The 18,218-nt window shown below is 44.7% G+C and overlaps 1 protein-coding gene across 1 annotated transcript in view; it reads right to left on the reverse strand.

Moving 5' to 3' along the window:
* The window catches only part of tenm1 (teneurin transmembrane protein 1), a 163,935-nt gene extending 160,606 nt beyond the window's left edge, over positions 1-3,329 (reverse strand). The window contains exon 1 of the mRNA XM_035649915.2: positions 2,855-3,329. The gene's annotated coding sequence lies outside the window, so the exon portion shown is untranslated. The remainder of the gene's footprint in view (positions 1-2,854) is intronic.
* Positions 3,330-18,218: the final 14,889 nt, after the last annotated feature.

Genomic DNA, 18,218 nt, shown 5'->3' on the forward strand with positions numbered 1-18,218 from the left:
AGACACAACTTATTAGAGCCAAGCAAAGATTCTTGTTGTTGGTGGTTTTTTGACTCTGGACAATGGGATCTGCTGACAGCCAAGGCAAAGTGCCAGTATCCCAACAATTGGCAATGCGGGGGCCCTAAATTGTCAGAAAGTTGCCCTGAAGTAATGATGGGACTCCAAGCCGAGGAGCGTAGAGCGGCTTCTTTGGATTTCCCAAATGCCATATGCAGCGCCGCACTTAACCTTAACAAGTGTGAAATTCAAAAGGTGAGCGTGACAGTGACGACCGCGGACCAAGGACTGCTGCCGAGGGGAGGGGTTGGTGGCGCTGTTGCAAGTTGAAATATCTGATTGATAAGTCACATGGTCAGCTGGTTGACTGACAGGAAAGCCGTATCAGTGGCATGTGCACACCAGCATATATTTGGCGGGGTGACATTTCAATTCAAAGACCCGTCCTCTAATTGTGAAATTGTTGCCGTAATGGGTGTGCCATTTGAAATGTGCACTTGATCACCGTTCATCACGACCTCCAGCGCAGCAAAATTAAATGGATTCTTTTTTTTAAATCATCCACCGCCACTGTCAAGATGTGCTCGTTCGTGGTGGGAATTGTTGTGTCTCTGTAAATTATATTGCAAAAGGGTATAGTGTGTATATATACGGTCTAGACCTGCTCTATACGAAAAGTGCCCAGAGATAACTTTCTGTTATGATTTGGTGCAATATGGCTTGAACAAGACAACAAGCTCTCTCTCAAGCTCTCTCTCTCCCACACACACACACACACACACACAAACACACACACACACACACACACACACACACACACACACACACACACACACACACACACACACACACACACACACACACACACACACACACACACACACACACACACACACACACACACACACACACACACACACACACACACACACACACACACACACACACACACACACACACACCTCACCAGGCAATAATAGGCTATGAGCAGCCCCCAGCTATGACACACTGCCCAGCAACACTACAGTAAAGTACAGTGGGAGAAACAAAGGTAGGAATACGATCATCGACCTCCCCGGGTCCCACACATCTGCAACATCTGTGCCATCTGCGTGCTTTTGACTGTAAAGTGTGTGTGTGTGTGTGTGTGATTGTGTGCCGATTGCAATTTGTGTGGGAGAGACGCAGGGGGACAGAGTTTGTGTATTATCTAACCTCCATGCACAGATGCTCTCTATTAATCACAAAGAGCCAAGACAGACTGCCTCGCTTTTATCATCTCTATCAATAATGTGCAAGCCGAGGAAGAAATTAAGCTCAGTGCCCCCGTCAGTGTACGCTGCATCAGGTGCAGGGCAGTGACATACAAGGCTGTACTGCATTCAAGTCTGTAGGCTTACAATTAAAGCTTAAAGCTTTTTTTTTCCATGTGCTGTTTATTTATTCTTTTGTGGGGGGGGGGGGGGGTATTATAAAAGAGATTTTCCTGATGGGTGGAACAATCTAGCCATCACACAGTTCTCTGAGAGATGTGTGTGCTGTCTGGAGGAGTAGCGTGCAAAAAATGCATGCAGACAGACTGACAAATTGCAGTTTCATATTACAATGCATTTGCATTTTCAAATGAAACATAGCATGTAGCTCTTTTCCATTCCATTCCCAGTCAAGCGTAAGCAACAACAACAGAAAGAAATTAACAAAACCGTGAAGTCGAAATATGCTTCTGTCACGTTCTTGTTAATGGCCGATTATATCTAGATAATTACTCAGAAATGTTTTTTTTTATTATTATTATTTATTTTCACTGGAAACGTGCCTTCAGTGGTCCACTCCAAGCAATTACTTGTAATCTGCTGTGAAGGAGAGGAGAGAGGAGGTCTAATTCAAGTCCATCGGAGCATATCCATCCTGGTGCAATTTGCGCTGCCTTCACAATAATGATGATTTATCAAAAATGAAATTGCTGCTGCTAATTAGCCTACTTACACATTCTAAACAATGTGATATGTGTGTGTGTGTGTGTGTGTGTGGGAGAGGGGGGGGTTGGGGGAGAAATAAATATCCTGCAGTTCAATATTTTAGCTCAGGAAAGGTTCCATCAGCTGCAGCATCATCATCCAGAGGGGCAGAAGTTGAGAGATGCATGAGATGTGAAAATGTATCAGCAGAATGCGGAGGGGGGGTCACGCGGTGTTGAGAAGTGTCCTGACGTGCCTGGTGGTACCGTGTGTGTAGCCCGGGCCCGGTTCAAGGCAGAAGGCACGCGTCAGGGAGATCTACACCCCCCTGGATCTCCGGTGGCCCTGGTGGCATCATTAGGCTACACCTCGGCGGTGATGGAGACGGAGTGGACGAGCAGCCGGAACTGGAGCAAAAAAAAAAAACTCAAGGCTGCAAGTGTCGCCGGACCAGAACGAGCAAGACACACGGGGCACGCGTGATGCGGGCAGCTCCGCCGTTTCTGTTACGTGCACCTGAATCATCATTGCTGTCATGCACAAAGTCTGCAGCATATAATGCTTCAAAAGGCGGCGCACTGATTTTCATAAAAACCCGCAACACACACACACATACACACACACACACACACACACACACACACACACACTGTTCCTCTGCCTCCATCTCTTTCTCTCACACACACACGCACGCACGCACGCATTGGCCACCACAACATTGCACAGCACATCTGAACAGCTGATGACAACCAGTCCCCGTGAACTGGACGCACAGCATCAGCATCCGATCCCGCGTTCAGCCGAGCGACCACTGCAGCCGATCCCCCCCCCCCCCCCCCCCCCCCCCCCAGTCAAGTGAGCCCCCTCTAAAGGCCAGAGCCGAGCGTGTCGCTTACCTTTCCGACGGAGAGCCATTCCTTTAGTCCGATCCCGTGCTACAAGAAACCCTGCAAACGCCGTGAGGACAAGTGCAATCCCCCCCTTCCTCCCTCCTCCTCCTCCTCCTCCTCGCCAGAAACGTGACTCGGGACGCGGTTCTCCTGCGAAAAATGTGGACGAGACACTTCTCTCTTGTGTGCCTGCGGGTCTGGTTTCGAGGCGGCGGTGCCGGTGCCGATGCCGATGCCGATGCTGATGCTGATGCTGATGCTGATTCTGCCTCGTCTCTCAAATGCCGATGGAGGACGACGAAACGACTCGCGCGCAACGGGCAAAGGGCTCTCCTCTCGGGGGGCTGCGACGCGAGCCAGCTCTCTCGCGGGTGCCGCGCGTCAGGGAGCCCGGCGCGGTGCGTTTGGCCGCAGTTGAACCCAAGGTGGCCACGCGGGTGCTGCTGTTTGCTGGCGAGGCTCGGTGCCGCTATAACAGCATCCCCCGGATCGTACCACCGCGCGGCAGGAGGAGGGGGTGTGGCACCGGCCACAGGACTCCAGACGCGCACAGGCGCTCCCTCACTCGCCAGGAGGCTGTCTGGATCACTAGTTAGACTCATTCAGGTGATGCCATATGGCTGCGCCGTGCTGTGCCGGAATGCTGACTCATCGAAATAGCCAAAACAGAAAAATGGGGAAAGTTTGGATTTCTTTCTTCTTTTTTTTGTTGCCAGTGCTGCTGGTCTAGTCATACTTTAGCAGCACATTTCCCCAAAAAACATAAACAGTTCATTCTCATGATCAACAGGCCTTGGAAGCTAGTGAAGTGATTTTTTTTTTTTTTTATCACACAAAGCTTCTGTATTGTAAAAGCCAGTTACAAGCATCACAGAAGCCCTTTATTATTTGGACTAATGATGAAAAAAAGAAAGAAGCAAAGTACATATTTACAATACCATGCATATAAAGACAAGATGGGATGTGAGGGTAATTTATTGCAGCAGCGGGCCTGGTTTATGACAACAGATCATCTCTCAAGATCCGCTTTTTTCTTTGCTAAATTGGCCCCCCTATAATGATTCTGACCTGTGCTCTATGTGTGTGTGTGTGTGCGTGATGCATCGGTGCGGGTATTTACCGCCAGTCAGTGGCTGGTACAAACAACTTGTGAATGACAGGGGTTCTAATGATGCAGTTTATTATTTCCCCAAAGCACAGTACGCGTGGGGCTACAAACAACCATTCTGACAGCTGCCTCAGTCTATCTGCCTCTCAGCCTGTCTTGCCCTATCCCCAACACAACACAGCAGTGTGCAGCTTTTTATCAACAACAGGCTTTGGCACCTTCCATCAGTTCCATCACTGGTTCTGTCTAAATGGAGGCCCTGTTGCCCAGCTGGGGAGAGAATTGAAGGATCCCAGGGAGAACAGAGAGAGAGGGGGCTGGGGGAAAGGTCTTTGCGATCCAAGTTTGTTTGATAAAAACTGTGCTCCTCTGACATGGAGATTACAGCTGTGTTTGTCATCCGGGTGTGGGTTGTCAATTCTGCGGCTGCCAGCGTTCTGCAAGAGAAACGCTACTTTGGAACAGTGAGTGCAGCAGATGATAATGGAGTTTGATCAAGGGTCCAAAAAACCTCTGGAGACTCGGAGCTGGCAGGCCCGCGCTGCAGAGCGCTGTCTGAGATCCCCCCCGTTTGGTCGCAGAGTCCTAATGGCAGGCACATTACACCTCCAGCGGCTGGGTAAATGCTGTTTTAAAAGAGCGCATCCCCTCCTGCTCGACACATCTCACTGAGATATCTCCTTGACAACCAGCTCAATGCAGAGATTGGAAATGTCACAGAGTTTTACTGTGATTCCTTTTTATCATTATGGTTCTACAGAGGAGAGATAATAGAAGAGGAGAGGGGAGGAGCAGCTATATGAGAGAGACATAGCCTTCACTTATTATTCCAGAAAACAGGGCAAACAGAAATTGAAAATAACATTTCATATCTAGCAGGAGGATATATGGTTTGGAGAGCATTGCTATGTTTAAATTCTAGAGTTGTGTAACACAGAGTTTTCATCGGGACGGACGTCGTCATCTTATCTAACAATGAGCTTCATCAGAGCCACGGATGCTCTTCACAGTGCTGGTCTGAGTGCAGTTCAGACACAACGTCAGCTGCATTATGTCTGATGTCAGCGCATTATAATGTAAATGGCATTCAAACGATATAACCTAATTACACAGCATCTCATCTGGCACACCAACAAAAAAACAAAAGAGAAGATGTCGCCGGAGACAAATAGGAGAGCCCCGTCTCCGAGAGACCATGTTTGCTGATCCAATTACTCCTGCCCCATTTGGATGACACGCAAGCACGGCTGAGCACATATGGGGAAGGAAGGGGATCACCGAGGCGGATTTAGAGTTGGTGCGCCCACATAAGATCAACTCAAGAGTGAAAGCTACTGTTGCGGTTGTGAATACTAAAATTGGAGTCTGGTGATAATAACTGGGATGGGAAGAGGCCTACCATCCCTTCTTCTCCATTGATCATACATAGGCAACTCACGCTCATTCCGTGTGACACGACCTGAGGAGCCGAGCTAGAATACGCTTTGCACTGCACCGCGTCATGAGACAAGACATATAAATCCATAATGCATACATCCGTAATGCCCTAAAAGCCCCTTCATGCCTCGGTGATAATATTGGATTTTAAGTATCCCACACACTCCACGACCATCTCCACTTTCCATGGGCGTCATTTAGTGTTGCACACGCAAACCGCAAAGCCGACGCGGTTTTTCCCTCCTCGGAACGCAGCGTTCCCTCGGAGGACGGTGATCGACGGGCCGTCGGTCAATCCTTCCACCATGGAGCACCACGTGGTCGTTGCACGCTGTAACAAGAAACTAGTAATTATCTTCCGAGTACTTTTGCTGCAATTGCCTTTGCTGATTTTCTCAACTCTCTCCATCTCCATCCTCCTGACCGCTTGGAAAAGAAAAGCCTCCCTCACTCTGTTTCCCATTTCCCTTCTTTTTTGTCTACTTTCCCCTTCATTCTCTCCCCCTCCTAAATCCCCCTACCTAGCTCCATCCCTCTCTCCAGGGTGACGTTGCTGAAGGGCTTTCTCTCATTCAGTAATGAGGGATCCTGGATCAGTGCTATCAACAATGCTCACCGGCTGCGCCAGCGATACAGTATTATCCTGCCCTCGCGGCCGATGCCTGATCTCCAGGGGCGTTGAGAGTTAACTAGAGTATTCTTTTTTTCTTATTTCTTTCCAGGAGGGTGTTAGGGATGTGCTCCATCACTCTTCCCCTCTGTTCTCCACCAGCGCTCCGGCTCCACCCAGTCAGCCGTAAAGCTTGAGTGTCTCACAGGAGACAGAGCCAACCATTTATTGAAATCTTTTTTTTAAATGACAGAGCTATGACCTTTCCGATGCAAGAGCTGCGCGAACCATAAATTCCCGCTGATTTCATTTAACATTTCCTCCAAGCATTCACAACCAAATTACACATCCACCGCCTTCGACAGCCTTCAACCTATGGGTAGGGATCCAGTATCTTCATTTTCAATCATTATTTTTTTCACTTTCAGATGGTACTTTGGCACTTTCGGAGGCAGCTAAGTGTTTTGGAAGGGCTGAAAAGGATTGTATAATCTGCCTTCAAAAACACATAGATTTTCACTGCCACTTCAAAAGCTGTCCTTTTGCTGAGCCCGTCATCAATTCCCCATTTGGGAAAAAGGAAAGGGACGAAGAGGTGTCTGTTGATTAATCACCAACAGTGAGCCCCGATGTACGGAGCGACGTGAACCGGTTTCAAAAGTGTTGACGGATGAAACGGCAACAGTATATAACCTCACCTTTTCGTCACATTCCGCTCAAAGCCTTTCTCTCATAATTAGCCACATCGCCCAAAAGGGCATGACATTAATAAACTCCGCATTGAATCCACATGTATAATTTGAGCAGGATTCGGAAGAAAGCAATATTATTTAACCAGCATCTCTTTTGACATTCAATCGCGGGGCGAGGAGCTGGAGGAGATTGCAGACAGAGGGCACGGAATGATACCGGCGAGGACATCGCTGCACCAAACACAAGCAGCAGGCACATGATACAGGAATTATTGATTTATAAGGCATATCTTTATCCTTACAGTATGCACGAGGGTGAGGAGAACATCAAGAGCATCTCTCAATCACCTTGAGCAATGGAGTCGGGTCTTTGTTCTGAGCTTAAACAAAGCGCCCACACACACACACACACACACACACACACACACACACACACACACACACACACACACACACACACACACACACACACACACACACACACACACACACACACACACACACACACACACACACACACACACACACACACACACACACACACACACACACACACACACACACACTCTGTTTGGTCCCAAAACCAGGACTTAAAAAAATCCTTTTTATTCTGGCCCCCAAAAATCTAAGGGTTGTTCCCATATACGGATCAAAGTGTAAGTGTATGTTTCGGGGGCTTTTGTTTTTTAGTGTGTGTAGTGTTGAGTGCTTTCCTCAGTCCGTGCAAAAAGCCCTCAGATACCGAGTGCCACCTTAAAGCATGGGCACTTCTCCTCTCCTCCTTTTATCACCGCACACTCCTTGCTCCCGCTACCCAGCTCACCTGTGATAGGAGCGCATTTCAAACGCACCTCATTGCATTTCAAACGCCGGCGACTCCCACTCCCGTTTCCACGACTCCCACACAGACGTACGCGCACGCAGCTGCCAGCTGCCCAAATACTGTATACCCCCTGGCCCTCCCTCCCACCCCTTCCTGAACCAACTCCTCCACAACATTGAGTTGTTGAGAAAATGATATTTTATGCATGCCACAGCAGCCCACACAGATACAGCTTATGAAAGACGTACTGAAACTGACTCTCCTGCCTTTCCTGCGCGTCTGTCTTCATGCATATTTGTGTACAGCTTGTTTTTCTATATGCTATATTAAGATGTGCTTAAATGATGCTCTTGTATTCTAATACAAGAGCACACAGAGCTTGTTCTGCAGCATCCTGGGGATCACAGTGCATCATGTTCATACTTTCTCTATAAAACTTGGGGCAAGAAGGCCATGAAAGTCTAGTTTTGGCATATAGGCTACCGCTCCACAGAGAATTAATCACAGTTACAGAATCGGATGGAGTCTGCCTACATACCTTAGCATTTGTCAGAGAGGGAGAGGACACAGTACAATGAATTTGCATTTGTTTGAAGTGGTATTATTAATTCATGCCAATGAGACTTTGCATAAGGGGAGAGGGGGGTATAAGCATGGGGACTGTTTGATCTTGTTTTGTCTTACCGCTCTTGTTCCGCCTGTGAAAACCGCTGTTGTCCAAGCATCTTTATGTTTTGGTGCCCCACATCGATTGAGCCCTTTGGGGAACAACAGGCTGGTATATAAGCGCGGCCCAATCTTATTTAATCAGCATGTGCTGAGCTAAATGACAAGCTATTATCACCAGCCACCCATTGACTGCTGCTCACGGTTTCTCAAACAGCCACAGCAAAAGGTCAAACACTGATAGTGAGCGGGCAGAAAGGGTTGTTCCTAATTAGATACAGTATGTAGAGTCGGAATGGAAATTATGGCTGGTATCCATTGGCAGGAGATACGGCGCACTCATCTGGTAATTTATTCCAGCTGTACTCAAAAGCTATGTCTGTTTTGTTTGTGTTTTTTTTTGTTGGTGCCAGAGAGTGAGCGTGTGTTTGTGTGTGTGTGTGTGTGTGTGTGTGTGTGTGTGTGTCTGTTTGTGTTTGTGTGCATATACTTCGCGTGTGTGTCCGCATTCATTTTCAAGCATCCAGGGGGTGGAACTTGTTGATGCACCTACACGTGCGCACGTGCCACTGGTACCCACGGGTAGACATGTGTATAATGCTGGCAGAGCTATTTCCCCTCGGAGAAGGGATATGGATGGGGGGGGGGGGGGTCGGGGGTGGGGGGGGGGGGGGGGGGGGGCGGGGACACATTATCAGCAGCAACACAAACACAAGCTGGCGGTGTTCCAACTGTTAAAAGCAGTCTTTATTTGTGTTTGTGTGTGACTATGTGTTTGAAACAAGGGCAGAGAAGCACAGGAGGGTAGTGCCAAGAAGGGAGTTTTTTTTCTTTCTCTCTTCAGGGGAGTAGGGGTAATTACATGGGAGCACACGCAAGATAAAAAATTATTAATGGTGTTACTGGTCAGCGGGGTGTTGTCCTTGGGGTCTTCTGGAGACACGCATCAAGCATTTTCGTCGTAATGTTGTTGATTTAATTCTGTCCGACGACAAATACTGTAATTCCACACTCCATCCCCCCGCCCGTTTCTACATGATCCAATAAAGCCGTCACCGCACGCAGAAAAGTAGCCATCTTTCAACCAGAGGAGCAAAGCTCAAGCCCCGGTGACAGCAACCATTTACCTTGCTTAAGTGTCCCTGAGCATTTTTACTTAGTCCCCGGCTGCTCTGGGGACGCTGTTGTGGCGCTAACCCGTGCTCTCGGGCTCTCTGCGGAGGCAAGTGGAACATGACTTCACCCTTCAGCATCCAGAGCATCAACAGGAACAGCAGTGCCCTGATGGCTCTATCCATGGTGCTGAAATCCAGCAATAAACAATCCAGACACATGCGGCATCACGACTCCATACCACACAGTAACTGGAACAGCTTTTCAGTATGCGGTGCATTCACACTGGAAAACGAGCCAAAATTGAAGACACTCACTGATGATGGTACGCATAGTTTGTTCACCTGTGCTTGAGTGCGCTGTTGATGGGCACTGCTATCCCACAATGCAATGCGGAAATGAAATAGAGGAGATTCTCACAGCTGGGTAAAATGAAACTAAACTGAAGACTGTGTTGAGACAAACAACTATGAAATCAAAGGGAACGTTGCATCAATAGTACGCGTTGCCCCGCAAGAATTTGAACGCTCAGTCCCTTCTCGTTTAATTCCCATCGTGAGATGGCACGGTTGCTGTGAGCGTGAGCACACCAATCGTTACTGCAGTACAATAGTGGTGGTAAAGTATCTTATCAAGATTGACTACAGTAAATCAAGTTTATGTTTTCTGAGCCCAGACCCACAGTTTTTTTTATTGTATTCCAAATCAAATGTTAACAACAACACATGGTTAAAAACACATTTAGATAATTAAAATGGACACATTCAAGACAACATGCCCTGTAAACAGAGCACATTTTATATAGGGCTGCAACTACCCATTACTATTATCACCAACGAATCTGCCAATTATTGTTTCAATTGATTTGGTCTAAAAGAATGCCATTGATAGTGAGAAATTACATTTTCTAAAAGACCAAGGTCACAATGACTTTGTACAACATGTCAGTGATGATAAATCCAACATTGAATGACTTTGATGATAATTTTTATCCCGTTTTCCGAGATGTAAAAGGCTACTGTTGTTGTAAGCGGACTTCTAACCGTCCATCTTGGATCAACTTTGACCAATCAGAGGCTTTGTTACAGACTTGTACCAATGCTATTTTGTTGACTGACCAAAAAAACACTGAAAACAGGACCGTTACTCCTCCTGTTTACTCCTACTAATACTACTACTGACACTTCTCTGTGTCACTGCAGACAGGAACTGCTTTGCAGAATCGCACAAGTGACTTTTTGGGTTGAAAATCAAAGGACTTATTTGTAGAAAAATGTACATAACTTTTGATTTGCACTAGTAAGAATGTTTTAAATTGTTTTCCCTTATAGCCAAGAATTATTAATATGGTCATCTATCCAAGCACAACCGGTTCTCCCAAAACACTCTTAGCAGTGTTATTGGTGTTTATTGTATTCCAGCCTGCAAACAACTGATGGTGCGGGTTTACTCTGCCGTTGTTTGGCACGAGCAGATTGATGGTTTTTACTACCAACGTTGGCTTTTGTCTTTCCTGACAGCAGATGTTTTCCATGGATTGCGATTAAAAGACTAAAACGTCCTATAATAATCCATATTCCAGATGAGATTTGGGCTCAATCATGGATTCAATGGGTCACAGTGGCCATTTCCAATCAACGATGTTCTGTTAGCTCAATATTAGTAACTAGTTACACAGGTTTACAGTTTGAGAGGTTGTGAGGTGGTGCTCTCCCTCTCAGGCTTCCCAGTGTTCGACCAATCAGAAGAGAGTTGACTGTAAATGAGCTCTCTTACGGAGGCTGAGTTAATATTGTCTTTTTCAGAGGCTCATCGAAAAGTGGCTGCATAACACACGGTTTGAGATAAATAAGGACTCTATTGGACTCCCGGAATAAAAATAGATTGGAAATGAGCATAATAGGTTCCCTTCAACTAAAGAGGATATTCACAGATATCAGATGGATCATTGAGCCTGAATCACACTGAGACGTGTTCATGGGCCCTCTTTTTTAAAGGATCAAAGTTATTTAGGCAGATTAATAAAGTATTGACCCAAAGGCCACAATTCATGTAGTTAGAAAAAAAATTATATGCAATGCTTTGGTCTCTCGGACTGAAAGCCATAAATATCACCAGACTCCTGATAAGTTCCTCTCGCGCCCATTTTGTATTTCAATGTATCACAATGAGAATTCAGCTGAGACTGGCTCCAAATTACTCTGAGGCACTCTGCAGAACGTGGATGGGTTACAGTGGTGCGCTTTACCCAGCCAGCTCTGAATGATCATGTTTTTACTTCTTTCAAAGCTTCCAGACTGAGGATGATTCTTTTTTCTTTTTCTTCAATTTTATTTTTATATTAGAAATAAACTGCAGCAGAAATGGGATTGGACTGTTCAAATGTTTTCATCCCCTTTGCTATTGTCTCTGGTTTGAAGTGGGTGGGGAATCAGTTGGGGAAAAAAAAGTGGCATCAGGCGTTTCTTTGCATCAATCAGAACAGGGCAATGTTTGAATCAGACTTTAAAGACTTTCTACTGATGTCAATCAAAACTGTTCAAACCACACCTATGTACCTTTGTAGGTATATATATTATAATATATATTATAGAGATACTCTGCAGTCTTCATTCCATCTGAAGTTAAAATAAGGATTTATCAATCTGAGTTCAACAAATCAAGTTCCAAAGTTACAGTTCCAAAGTTACAGAACTTTTTTGGAACAATATCCGCTCTTTGCATTACTGGTAACGTAGTCCACTAAAGAGACTGTAACTTTGGCAAATACTCATTTGATTTTAATGCTGAAACCTTATACTGTATTTTTGCTCTGAAAGAGGAATACAGATTTGGGTCAGTTGGCAAAAAGTAGCCTCCTGAGATTTTTGTAATTTAATAACATACAAATATGGTGTAAAGTTTTACTTTTAATTAAGGCACAAGGCCAACTGAGCATCTGACAGGGGACATTTTATGGTGGCGCACCGCTCATTCCAGTTCCGGTTTCCCGCAGTGCTGGAAATTCAACTTAATTCAACGTATTCTGCACTGTTTTCTGCAACCGTAACTAATGCTGCATTCCATTACACCTCGGAACCATCAGGTTGATCTACAAGGCATCAATGATCTCACAGATGTGAGAGAATAGTGCTGTGGCTTCAGCTGGCAAAGTGTGAAACACTTCACTATTAACACTTCCACGCACAGCCTGTCGGTGTAATGAAAGCCTTCAGCCCTCAGTAGTGACACACACACACACACACACACACACACACACACACACACACACACACACACACACACACACACACACACACACACACACACACACACACACACACACACACACACACACACACACACACACACACACACACACACACACACACACACACACACACACACACACTATAAACTCCCCTGTCACTTTGATTTATTATTTTAAAATTGTTTCACAGATATTTTTCCCGAGTGGAGACAGACTTTTCTGCTTGACATGTGATAGGTGAGTTAATTAAGACAGTGACATTATAAAAGCGGGACTGTGTCATGTTTTTTATCAATTCACCAACTGACCTTTCCTCTGGATTCGGGCTAACACCTGATACCTTTACAAGCACCGTGTCACACACAACCATTGAGAGGACAATGGATTCAGCTGTTAAAAACTGCACACAAAAACTCCATTGAGTTGTCAATGGAACAGTAGACATGCTTTTGGAAAAGGAAATGTATGCACACACACACACACACACACACACACACACACACACACACACACACACACACACACACACACACACACACACACACACACACACACACACACACACACACACACACACACACACACACACACACACACACACACACACACACACACACACACACACACACACACACACACACACACAAATATAGTCACTTTTACGCATGGAATGCGGGATGTCTGTAATATAGTCATTTTGTAACATAAAAATAGCATTTTGTTTGAATATTACTTCTCAGAAAAGGTTGGTTTAAATAGGAGAAATCTGACATTTACATGTTGTTGTTTTTAAAAAAAGAGTAATTTCCAAAACCAATTTCTCACATGTACAGTTCAGCTTGAAGAGCTCACAGCCAGTAATATTAGGCCAGTAAAATTATTCACTGATTAAAAGAAAAACAAGCCACACCATTACACAATGCAAGGCCTCAAGCAGTAAACTTATGAACCAATGAGACTCAAAGGGCAACGATGACAAACTATGCTGCTGGGATCCCACTCTGTAGTCAATCCTACGACTTTGCCTTTAGCCAAAAGTCATGAAAATCCAGTTTGTTATCAAGTGTTGGGTGGGAGGGGGCGGGGGAGGCAACATTTAGAAAGCTTATCCCATGAACAGAAATATTACTATTTTTATTTAACTCCGAATTTCTTCAAATCCCCAAAATGAGTTATCTTTGACTGCAGGTAAAAAACTTAAAATTGGTGTGTTTCAAACTTGATGTGAGGTTGGAATATAAACACCTCAGAGCTATGATTTTTGGTTTCACAATCCCCATGTTAAAAAAGCTTGCATTTTATTGTAAACTTGCATCTAACCAACAACAGCCTGGATGTTATAGCCTGCAGATCTTCACAAAGCGGGACGCACAACAAATGTCAGTGCTTCGATGTAGGTGTACTGCATGGTACGAGTAAACTATGAGCTATTTTCTGGAGAAAACATTTTAACATGTCCCTGTAAACACAGTTGAAAATAATAGTCAACAATGGCTAAATTCCATTCAGATTTAGGGTCCTGGTATTGTTCATGTTGACTCACTGTCATTATTCACTGGGACATGGATCGGAACCATTGTTCATCTACCAGGAACTTCACGGATCATTTTAGCATCTCTTCACCATTATCTTCAAGTACCTTTACTTTACTGTTTTGGTACAGTCTCATCTCACTTATCATAATTTCAAAAAGAGGCAAAAAAAAAGCTCTAAAAAACCCAGCACCAAATGGTGGACAAACCAAAAAAGCATCTAGCTGTAGAACATGAAACATCTAGCAGCTAGAAAGTCAGGTATTTTCCTGAGGGGCAAGTTGGGGCCAAAAACAGCTTATATTCATATCCATCGCATTATTGTAACGATGGATAAAATCATTATAGCTGTATCCCAAGTCAGGGGCTGCATCCTTCGGAGGACTCAGTCTAAATGCCTTCGTAGACCGGGGCGACCTCAAAGGCCGAACCAAAGTGAGACAGTCTGGTCTACGGAGGACTTCCTATGTACTGCATTAGGCCACTGCATATACTGCAGTTCAGCCGACCAGCATAGCTAGCTCGTAGTCTTTGTTACTGCCGTGCAGTGAATCCTGGAAAAGGTTGGCCTGAGGATTTGTTGCTCCAGAACGTAAGGATGCATTTGTCGGCCTCTGAAGGATGCAGCCCCCGATTTGGGACACATCTTCTGTGAATGCGAGGTGCGTTGCATTAAGTGACAAACACACAGTATATTTTTATCCAGCTCTGCCTTTCCCAGGCAGTTTTAGCATCTCTGGTTTCAGCCTCACCCTTTTAACGTTGATTTTAGCAGAAGCAGCAAAAAAAAATTCTGCATATCCTATATAAATAATCCTAATTGTAGCCAGACACAGTTAGGAACTAGCTGGTGCACATAGTGGAGCATTTAGCAGCTGAAGAGCCAAGTATTTCCCACAGGATCTGGTGGAGAGTAAAGCAGAGCTACAATGAGCCTGAATATTGAACACTAAAGTTGCTGTGCTCTCCCCATTTCAATGTTATGATATGCTATAGGGCTTGATTTAAATAGTCTTAATCTTAATGTCATACAGTTGATTAATCTACATTCACAATATATAAAATGATCAAGTAACATTTATGGAACCTTTATGTGAAAAGTAATCAATAACTGCGTTATCGTGGATTGAAATGCAAAACATTCCCCTCTAATGTAATTAAATAAACATACCGTCGAACTAAATGGCTATTTAGAGATTTTGGAGTGACATTATCAAAAACCCAAATAAGGTAATGTATTTCGGTAGGCCAGAGTTTGAGATCTCAGGGTCACGGATTGGTGGCCCAACAACCGACTGAAACACGTAATGTTGCTTTTACCTGTCATCGGTCACCCGTCTGTATTCCCTTATCGACGATTGTTGATTGGATGAGTCCATATAAAAGAGAACTGACCACATTCTTCCCCCTTCTGCCGAACAACTGGGTTGCATTATTAGCATGACCACTCATGACGACATCCAGTGAGGCCTGACCATCATTACAGACAGGTGGTAAAATGGCGACTTTTATCCTGTGTCCCTGTCACCCATATTGGATGCTAACATTCATGGCTGCTCTTAATTTCTTCCCACTTGGCTAAACTATCATACAGAATTCAAGAAAGCAATATGATAATATTTACAAAATATAAACATTTTCCCACCTACTTTTCTTTCACAAATATATCCCCAACCATAATAACAATGAATATAAAAGTACACCCTACTACCCAAATCCCCCTTTCTAATCCTCCCACTTGGTCCCTCCCAGAACCTTAAAATGGGTTTTTGTAGCCTGGGGGACTCTTTTGGCCGAACACCCTGGACCAGACAAAGGACAGAACAGAACAGGTGAGTGTGTATACAAAGTCAGCTAACTAATGCAATGGCACTGTTATGTAATTGTATTTCACACAGATACGCATTTAAAATGCAAACACTTAATTATCATCATAAACATGATTGCACAAACACTGTTTTTCAATCTTAAAGCCCCAGTGTGTAAAGTTTGTACTTTTCTGGTGGCATCTGGTGGTAAAGTTGCAAAATGGCCAACTGAGCATCTGACAGGGGACATTTTATGGTGGCGCACCGCTCATACCATTTCCAGTTTCCCGCAGCGCTGGAAATTCAACTTAATTCGACGTATTCTGCACTGTTTTCTGCAACCATATTTAATGCTGCATTCCATTTAGCCTCGGAACTGCTCAGAACTCGGACCCCTGGAAGTCGGGGTGGTGATTGTTTTCCGACCTCCCGAGTCGCAGTGGAACTCAGCACAACACAGCACAACACGACGTAGCAAACATGGAGACTTACACGGAGGTCGGACGATAAAACATTGGTTCTTTGTTGCAGGTGATTATACATGTATGAACACAAAATTATGGACAATATATTCCGTTGTTCTGTGCATAAGTTCTTCTACATATTACACACTGTAGCTTTAAGGAAAAAGCAAAGAAGAGAATTGGGTGACACACTAAAGCAACATTCACTGACCACCTTACAACAGCTGCTTTTTGATTCATAAACCAAAGGGGGCCGGTCTGGATGAGACTGAGTGGAGGTGGCATTGTGGATTCAAGGCCCTTGGGCGATGTGATTAAAAGCTAAAACAGGTTTTGCTTTTTGTTGCTTTTTGGAAAAGGGCCTAACCAGTCGGTATCAACAACACCAAAACATCGCACAAAATCTGTGTGTTCGCAGCTGGATTGAAAATAGCAGGTTATGAAACACACTGAATCACCTGGCACACCACAAAAACATCACAGCGTGACTGTTTGACACGACCATTTTTTCTTCTTCTGTTGTTTCTGTAGTCACGCTTGAAAAAAAAAATGGATGAATGCGAGTGAATGAATTTAGCTGATTGATGACCGTTTTAGGCATCTTATGAGGCTTTTTTTGTATTCCAGTCCTCACAAGCAGAATTGTTTATTTTTGGCATCGTATGCAGTACATTCATACAAAACACATTTACACTACGTTAGTACAATGACTGCAACATTTGGTAATGTTCAACTACAGTTTCTGAAGAAATGCGCACACACACACACACACACACTTCTTCTATACTGCAGTACAGCAGCTGATTTTGTCTGAATGGGCTGCCCTGATGATATGATAGCATGTAGCAGAAGGCTCACGGAGCACAGAGCACCAGAGGTCCCTGAACCCCAGAGACTGCTTTGCAGGCAACCAAAGGCATATCTGCAGGCATGCAACATCACACACCACTATCTGTCTGGAGTTGGTGTACATCATCATGAGCTCTCTAACACTGGGTACTGAAACATCCAAATGCTGGGATTCCCAGCGGAGCGCCGCTTTCTCTCCTACAAAGCCTGAACATATTGCATTACCGCAGTGGGAATATGAAACAGGACTGTATCTGTTGGAGGCCTGTGTTGTGCCTGAAAGATAAGTTGAAAGAGTTGAGTTCTAGCAAGTGTCGTGGAAGGTGGTCTTTGGTAGTTGGAGCTCTGAGGTAATCCCCACCGCGGTGCATCCTGAAAGCAGATTGGTGTCTGTAAACAGTGTTAATAACCAGGACAGAGAAATGTGATTAGCTCATAAGGACAAGAGTGCAGCACATCACACTTATGAGCTGTGATTTTTTTGACATCTCACTGGGTTCCGATGTAGCAGAACTAATTCATACATACAAATGTACGTCTAAAAAAAAAAAAAAAGCAACGGATTCACTTCAGGCTAATTAATAATCAAAACCAATGAGCAGTGAAACGCGCAGATGATGCTTTGGGGTCCAACTGCGGCAGGATTCTGACAATCATAATAATCCGCCATCAATAAATCCAGGGGCTGCGTTGTGCGTGTCTTCGTCTGCAGCGGGTTGCGATTGATTTCTCTCTAACATTCACACTGGGCTGTGAATCCAGAGAGTCTTCTATCCGAGGAGGTGTGTAAACATCGAAGTGCTGTGAGAACAAAAGGTAAGGGGAAAGCATACGCAAAAGAGCAAGATCTTTATCCCTTCGTAAATACGACCATCGAAAACACTTTCCCTCTGTTTCCTTTGGTAATTACATTTGCAGACTTGGCAAGTGAGGTCAAAGTATGTCAGAAATTATATCCACGTTGATCCAATTCAAACTTCTTGATGGGAGATGGAGCTGAGGCTGGATTTACATATGG

The sequence above is a fragment of the Scophthalmus maximus genome, chromosome 9 (assembly GCF_022379125.1).
Source record: "Scophthalmus maximus strain ysfricsl-2021 chromosome 9, ASM2237912v1, whole genome shotgun sequence".
In the NCBI taxonomy this organism is placed as follows: domain Eukaryota; kingdom Metazoa; phylum Chordata; class Actinopteri; order Pleuronectiformes; family Scophthalmidae; genus Scophthalmus; species Scophthalmus maximus.